Genomic DNA, 6,211 nt, shown 5'->3' with positions numbered 1-6,211 from the left:
GATGCCCACAGGGAAATGAGATATGTATGCGTGTGAGAGAGATTGCACAATTCATTCACGTATCACTATCTAGCGATCGTGGACGTGCATCACTTGAACATAAGTCAATATCTACTTCGTATCGTGGCCAAAGGTACAATATCGATTCAACGCTATAAAGATTGGACACTCACATATCACATTTTTTCTATTTAAATAAACCTTTTCAGTTGTGCATGCCAAAGTTACAGTGATGTTTCTTCAAACAACCAATGTAGCTATCATGTATATGCACCATTGTCACTCTTGCATTCAAATTCATTAGTCTTGGATGATTTAAGTTTCTATTTTGAAGTAATATATGTAATATTCATATATGAATTCAGCGGGTATGCAATTTATGAAATGGAGGCTATGTAATATGAGGTAACACTTTTAAGTAGCAGACTACAATATCCATTTCTTTTTGTGAGCCTCTACACTAACACGTGAATGCATTATGTTTATAGTACATAACCAATGGCACTAAATTATCTATTTACACGAGAAATACATAGGCTGAGCGTTTGATCCCTTTTTTGTGAACGCGCCACTACACCCGTACGATTGGCCGCGCCCGTGTGAACGTCCAAGTTATCGGCGCATCATCCCGAGTTATTGTCTTTTTTTCTGGGGTGGACTTCACACTAGTTATTAACTACTGACGCGTGCCCTGTGTACACAGTCTAGCATGACCTTCCAGCTAGCACAGTCCAAAATTAGTTGAAACTGGATACGAACGATCCCGCGGGCGGCAAAATCTCCCGCCTCCTTCTAAAATTTCCGCCACCTTAGTCTTTACATGCGAAATCCCCCTTTTGTCCTTGGTGCACGGAGACCAACAGTTACAATACCGCCCTCATCTACATGATAGGTCGGGGCTGCTTTGGTAACTTCCGGTTCCCCCACTACACGGCACCCCCATTTCCTCTCCCCCTCCCGCAAAAACGACTAACTCCACAGCACCAGAGCATCTTACATCACGCCGTCCGTACTTCATCGCCCTTTCTCCCCTCCCCTCTCGAAACCCTAGATTGCTCATCCACCGGCGTACCATAGCCCATTCACTGCCAGCGGCGTCCACCTCGCCGGATCTGCTTCTGCGGCCGCATCTACCCCTCCCACCTCCCCTAGAAACAAGTAGACTGCTCATCCACCACTGTACCACAGCCCATTCAGTGCCGGCCTTGTCCACGGCGCCGGATCTGCTTCGCCGGTACTCTCGTCAACCGCCGCGCATCTGCACTGGCTCATTCGTACTCCCCACCGGAGACACTTCGTCCACACCCCTCGGAGCCGCCCCACCGACGCCCCCGTCGACGGCCTCTGATCCTCTTCGCCGACACCTTCCTCAACCCTACCGGAGCCGCTTCGCCGACACCTTCCTCAACCCTACTGGAGCCGCTTCGCAGACACCATCGTCAACCCTACCGGAGTAGCTTCGCCTATACCATTCTCAACCCTACCGGGGCTGCTTTGCCAACTCACAAGTCCACGGTCTCAGACCCGCTTCCTCGCACCCTCATCCAACCTACCAGAGCAGCTTCTGATGCCCCGTCCATGGCCGCAGATCCGCATCGTCGACACCACCCTTAACCCAACCACCGGAGCAGCTTCTGACGCCCCGTCCACGGCCGCAGATCCGCATCGTCGACACCATCCTTAACCCAACCACCGGAGCAGCTTCTGACGCCCCGTCCACGGCCGCAGATCCGCATCGTCGACACCATCCTTAACCCAACCACCGGAGCAACTTCTGACACCCGTCCACGGCCACAGATCCGCGTCGTCAACACCATCCTTAACCCAACCACCGGAGCAGCTTCACCTACGCCCTCGTCCACGGCCACAGATCCGCTTCGCCCACACCGTAGTCCACCCTACCAGAGCCGCTCCACAAACACCCTACTCAACGGTTCTAGATCTCCTTACCGGACCCCGACAGCCAACGCAGCGTCATCACCCTCGACGTTTCTAACCTGATTCCCACCATCTGGAGAGATGCCAAGCACCCGCCACGGCCTAGGTACTTGTCACCTTTAAACCCGTCCAGCATCACCTGCCCGATGTACTTCAAATATACTAACCGGTCGCTGTTACCTGTTATGCAGCTGGCAAAAACTACAAGGACGATGTTTCTTTTGGATCTAACAGCTTGGCCAACCAAGATCCTGGACTAATGCATTGCTATGATCTTGTAAGCGCGTCTCTCTCTCTTGTATTGTTCTGTGCCTGCCAGCGTGCTTTGCTAGGATTTTCGACCAGTAATCCCTTTGTGCAGACAATGATTTCTACTACTGGCTGCTAAATTAGATATGTAGATGTCATACATGATACTACCTTGTACCTCTGTTCCTAAATATAAGTCTTTCTAGAGATTCCACTATAGGCTACATACGGAGCAAAATGAGTGAATCTACACTCGAAAATGCATCTATATACATCTGTATGTGGTCCATACTAGAATCTCTACAAAGACATATATTTAGGAACAGGTGCGGTACATTACACAAAATCATAGGTGGCATGTAGGAATTCCAGTGCACTACATTAGGCTCCCTTAGGGTGCCTGCTAGTCAAGCATACAGAGTCATGGCTAGTTTATGGTACGCACACAATCGTTAATTGGTGGTTTAAATATGCGCAAGGGAAATGCAATGTAGTATCATGTAGAGATGTCTGAAATTAGCCGTGTCAACTTGCAGATAGGGTTACACAATGAAAAAGTACAAGATGTATGTGGCAATTTCATGGAACATCGCAAAAAAAGGAGAGGTAGCGGTGAGCCTATACAGTGTGCTATGGTACGTCACTCCTCCATTGCAATCATCGTGACATGTTATTTGTATGCCAGTTCTATTAGCCAAGTTTCTTAGGGATAGTTATTACGAGTTATCCTAAGAAAATAAGCACCTGTGAATATAAGCTCCATGTAATAAGCCAACCAATTCTTTTCATTGCGTTTTCAGCTTATCTTTGGTATGATCAGTGGAAAGTCTAGATTGCATTATATTTTTTTCATTTTGCTGCCCATATGGAAATTAATTTGACTTGCAAACATCACAAATTGAACCCAGTGCAGTAATTAATATGATAGGAAAACAGACCATCACTATTTGCTCAAAATGCAAATACAAAGATACCATCTACTTGGCACAATCTACTTTGGTCAATGTTTTCCATAGAGATCCCATTGCCTAATTTAAACGAAGAACACATGACCCACATTTAAATGAAGAACAATTATTTATTGAAATTTGATGGTCCAAGTGGCTGGTTATTATCGTATAGCAGCAGCACCTGAAAGCATCATATAGCAGCAGCAGCAGATCATAGCAACTCATCATACAGCAGCAACAGTCTGCAATTCATCATATACTAGCAGCAGCTCATAGAAATTCATCATATAGCAGCAGCAGGAGAAGCTCATAGCAATTCATCATATAGCAGCAGCAGGAGCAGCTCATAGCAATTCATCATATAGCAGCAGCAGGAGCAGCTTGTAGCAACTCATCATATAGCAGCAGCAGGAGCAGCTTGTAGCAACTCATCATATAGCAGCAGCAGGAGCAGCTTGTAGCAACTCATCATATAGCAGCAGCAGCTCATAGCAATTCATCATATAGCAGCAGCAGCAGCTCATAGCAACTCATCATACAACAGCAGCAGCTCATAGCAATTCATCATATAGCAGCAGCAGGAGCAGCTCATCGCAATACATCATATAGCAGCAGCAGAAGCAGCTCATAGCAATTCATCGTATAGTGGATCAGAATGAAAATTTGGCAAAAAATCAGAGGAGATCCTCACCTTGTTGGATGAGCTCATCCTTCAACAGCACCTCAAGGCCATGGCCTGGGAGGAGGGGAGGGGGAATAAGGTGCCTTCTACCGCAGTGTGGCATCAGTCGTAGTTGTGCAGCGCCCGCCGGAGTAGTGCGTTGGACGAACCACAGTGGACCAGCTGCTGGAGACCATGAGAATGAGGGGCGGCGCCAGAGGGAGGAGCAGCAAGGGAGATTTGCCCCTACCCGCCGGCCATGTAGCCTAGCTGGACATAGCATCGTCGAGGACCAGGCCAGATGGGACTAGTGGCGACGGCTCGCTGGAGGAACCCTAGTGCTGCAGGCAGGGGATCAAGGTAGAGGGAAAGGGGAGAGGAGATGCAAGCGGGCAGGGCAATGAATGCTTGCGTGTTCTGTTTTACTTGAGGGTCAGGTGTGACACGGGCGTCAGCAGTTGAATTTTGAGTGTAATATAGGCAGACAACAGAGTCATTTCACTATTCCCCTTCCCTTCAATTTTTAGTGAGGTTCTACCCAAAACACCCCCCTCCAAAGCGAAATTAGTTAAGCCCAAGCCCATAACTCAAAAATGACTTCTTTACATCTTTTATGGCTTATTTTGACAATATGCCCTGAAAAGGCGGAATTGAACTGGCCCTTAACCTGCAATTCAATTGTGCGTGCAATGATGAATCACTCATGCCTGCTATCTGTACATTTAGGCATCATCATACATGGCATAACCTAATACATGTGCATTCCATTGTAGAATCTGGAATATGCAATGTTTATGTTAGTTCATACGTTGCACATGATGTTTAAATGCCCCATAAATCTGGTCAGTCAAGTGATGGTCTTTAAGCCTCCTTCTTTGCTTCTTTTCTTGATATGCAAGATTTGCTCACACATCTGTTCAATTGCTTGTTTGCATCAGCCAGCCATACTAGGACTGTTTGCTTTGATTACTTGCTATTCTTGACCTAACACTCTAACAGAGCTTGTCAATGATTTAAACACTAAGGGCTGCTGTAGTGGGGCCTTGTCTAACTCATAGGTGACATAAAGGTTTGGCTGTACACTACAGTAGGCTCTCCAAGAGTACCTGGAGATCCAGTTCGAAGGTATGACTAGTTTTTACATAGTGCAGACATAGTAAATGCTCATTTTATTGTGTGCAAGTGCAAGAGATGCGGCATGTTTCATTATGTGGTGTTGTTTTGTTATAATCTCATCCTTTTGTGTTCACAGACTGGAAAGTATGCATATTTATCTTCCAAGGAGACGAGTAACTAGTTTGTGTCACCTTGTAGAGGGGGTGCAATGAAGATCATATTGAGGATTTCCAAGTACAAGATGTTAGGAAGGATCCTTGCAAGAGAAGTAGGAGCTGCGTTGAGCCTCTTCAACCTGCTAAGGTAAGTCACTATATGCAACTCAATAGTTTAATTCCTTGTTTGTTTCAGGCATAGTTAATTTTCTCTTTTCAATTGCTTTATTTGTCCTCAGTTAATGAGATGCCCAAATAATCATGCCTGATGTTCGGTACTTGTATCACTATTAGTTGACATAATTAAAGGCCTTACCATTTAATTACTCTGCCGAAGTGTGCCTGAAGCTTTGAAGTCTATTAACCAACTATTATTGCATGAGGCTCGCAATCTAGTTTATACTACACTAATGATTGCATAGTTTTGCCTGCTGTAGTATGTTTGTATGAAACCCTCTGCTGTTCATTATGCTCCCTAAGACTTTAATTGAGGCACGGAATGGCCAACCGCTTGCTTACTTATACGCAACGTGATGTCTAAATTTGTAACTTGTCTGTGTTTTCGATTGGGCCCCAACATCATGCTCCTCTAGTGAGCTAAGAGGGATTTCTGTATGCAGACTGCACAGACTATCTTTTTTATAATTTTTAAAATATCACCTGCTTATGCTTCAGGACGTGTAACATTTTTTTTTGAAAGTGACGTGTAACATTATTGTTAGTCCTGCCTTGCCATGTAGTACAAAATAGTGTCTTGTTCGCTTCACTGTTGTAACTATATTTTTGCCCTAGTCATGTGTAATTACAGAAACATTTCAGGATGAAGTGACATCAACACAAAGATCTGCGAGCAGTGCGGCATGGCCGTTACCGAATGATTATGGATTGGAATTGGAATGTGCTGATGTTCTCGAGCATCAACTAGAGGTGGCAAGACAACATGTACATGATTGTCAAAGTATAATCAACAAGTTGAGACTGGACATGCAGGTATTAGATGCAGGAGTCAAAAAAATGAAACAAGACACTGAGGTAACCATGAAGGAATTGGAGATTTTGCAGACTGAAATTTGTGCTATCTGAATCCGGCCAATCCTATTTTCTGAAGAGATTATAGTTCAAATGGAGTTAAGTTGATGCGC

This window comes from Aegilops tauschii, chromosome 3, assembly GCF_002575655.3.
Source record: "Aegilops tauschii subsp. strangulata cultivar AL8/78 chromosome 3, Aet v6.0, whole genome shotgun sequence".
NCBI lineage: Eukaryota > Viridiplantae > Streptophyta > Magnoliopsida > Poales > Poaceae > Aegilops > Aegilops tauschii.
The sequence above is the reverse complement of the archived record's forward strand: the minus strand, read 5'-3'. Positions refer to the sequence as shown.